General features: G+C 39.4%; 1 long non-coding RNA gene across 1 annotated transcript; it reads right to left on the bottom strand.

Annotated features, from left to right (window-relative positions):
* Nucleotides 1-309: 309 nt before the first annotated feature.
* Nucleotides 310-1,060, bottom strand: LOC123990329. Its single transcript, XR_006830629.1, has 2 exons — nt 968-1,060; nt 310-455 (listed from the first exon to the last, which is right to left on the bottom strand). It is a non-coding gene; the product is annotated as an uncharacterized LOC123990329 (long non-coding RNA).
* Between the last annotated feature and the right edge of the window lie 1,114 nt (nt 1,061-2,174).

Raw genomic sequence — 2,174 nt, 5'->3', positions numbered from 1 at the left:
ATGTCAAAGGAAATACTGTATATAGACCATTTCATTCACAAAAACTGTTGTGAAACAACTGTTGCAAGGATTTGAGGAAGAGTTGTAATGTGAATGTTTTGCTAATGTTGTCAAACACGCAATCGAATCATAAAACAGGGAGATGTAGCCTACAAACAACAGCTAACCGGATTAGACAGGTTTTCATATACCACTGATATTTGATTGGGGTATAAATGTTACATATAATTTGCAGGTAGAAATGTTACATGTATAAGCTTTAAATGCTTCAGTTATCAAAAAGAAAGGAGGACCAAGGCACTCTTCATATAATGAATTAAATGCCTTTATTTGTATGGCATGTTCAATGGTAACAAAGTTTAAAAACCCTGACGCGTTTCGGCTGCATGGCCTTTGTCAGAGAGTACAAAGATATAATAGAATGTCCTCTTTCGAACAGCTTTCTCCAATCAACCCTGAATTGAAGAGGGAGTGGTTACAGAATCCATTAGACAACAACTATTATACACATTCAAATGTGAAATATGAAAGACAGTTATCAATAGGCAAATCAAGACTAGAAGCATCATAACTCCTAGAAAAGTAGTTCTAACCTTGAATTTGACTGGGCAAAGTGGTAATAATTAGAGCCATCTATTTTATAGTACACTAGATCACAGCAAACATGAACCACATCAGTCTAAACATAGCTGAGGGCAATAGAGCAATATGTCCACTAGATGACAGCAAAGGGACCTCTCACGACCCTACAGGAAAGGTGAGAAATCTAGATCTTAATTTAAACCAGGATACTTAGTGGCCTGCAGTTTGTAAATCCCAAAACGTTCCCTTTGGTTCGGCTGTTTAAGACAATCCCCTTTTCTAATTGAGGCCGGAACATGATCATTACCCATAGCTTGTAGGGAGGCAGGGTCGCCGTGGTGTAAGGACTTGTAGTGCCTTGCATGGGGCAGTCTTCAATGCCTACCCGAATGGCGTACTTGTGTTCCTCTAGATGCCTTGAAGGAGTCTAGTTGTCCGTCCAATTTAGAACAACTTGCACTGTGGACATCCCAATCTGTATGTAGAGGACATGGGTGCTGTTGCAGTTCATGAAATGCTTGACTTGATAATCTGTTTTAGAAGCTGTGTCAACAAAATACTTTTTCTGTGCTGGAGTTCATTTAAAAGAGCCCCTGGGTTTGTGTTCTTGCCAAATTTTGTCAAAGACATTTCTTAAATCTTGATGACTGGTGGCTCTGGGAAGAATTGGAGTAGTAGCGCATCCCTTTGGATGACCCAAATATTTTTAATTACAATTTTAATGGTCTCTGCTTCAGTGCTATTATTTTCTAAGAAAGTACTCTGGTGCATCACGAAGTGCTGCCCGTCACTAAAAGTCATCTTTGTCAAGTCATCCAGCCCTAAAACCTGCATCTTTCAGGACCTGAGCACTGTAACGGAATTGGCCATATGGAATGTTCTCTTTTAGCCTTTTGGGGTGGAAGCCATCTGCCCTCAGAATGGTATTCCCATCTGTAGGATTCCTAAGGGTTGATGTGTGCAAGCAACCTTTGTCATTTTTACTGATGTCAAGGTACAAAAAAAATGAATGGTATCCTTACTCCGTAGTTAATTTGATGTACGGGTTAATGCTGTTAAGGTATTGGTAGAAGGAAATAAGTTCATCTTCTGAGCCAGAACAGGCAAACATTCAATATAGCGTCCCCACCATATAATCCGGTCAAAGAACTGGTTTTTAGAAGGATTCAAAATGAAGTCATTTTCCCATTTACCTGAGTACAAACCAGCATAGGAAAGGCTGTAGCAACCTCCTATGGCACATCCTTTGACATGTTTAAAGATACGGTCCTGAAAGACATATGTTATTAGTCCACTCTTTAGACAATGAATTGTATGGGAGATCTCAGTCTCCGGCCAAGTACTCAAGAAATGAATCTGTACCTACGTGGTGAAAAACCTTAATTTTGTTCAACACATCTGTAGTATCTTGAAGACAGGCTGGGAGTGATGGCAGAAAAGGCTTAATAAAGTAATGAATATATTGTAACGCTCGTCAAAATGAGTAGACCAAGGCGCAGCGTGGTTTAGGTTCATCATATTAATTTAAATGTGAACCAGCAACAAAACAATAAAAAGAAATAAACAAACGTACAGCCTTGTGGGGCTCAAAG

This window comes from Oncorhynchus gorbuscha, linkage group LG12, assembly GCF_021184085.1.
Source record: "Oncorhynchus gorbuscha isolate QuinsamMale2020 ecotype Even-year linkage group LG12, OgorEven_v1.0, whole genome shotgun sequence".
NCBI classification, from domain to species: domain Eukaryota; kingdom Metazoa; phylum Chordata; class Actinopteri; order Salmoniformes; family Salmonidae; genus Oncorhynchus; species Oncorhynchus gorbuscha.
This window is presented reverse-complemented; position numbering and strand designations above follow the sequence as displayed.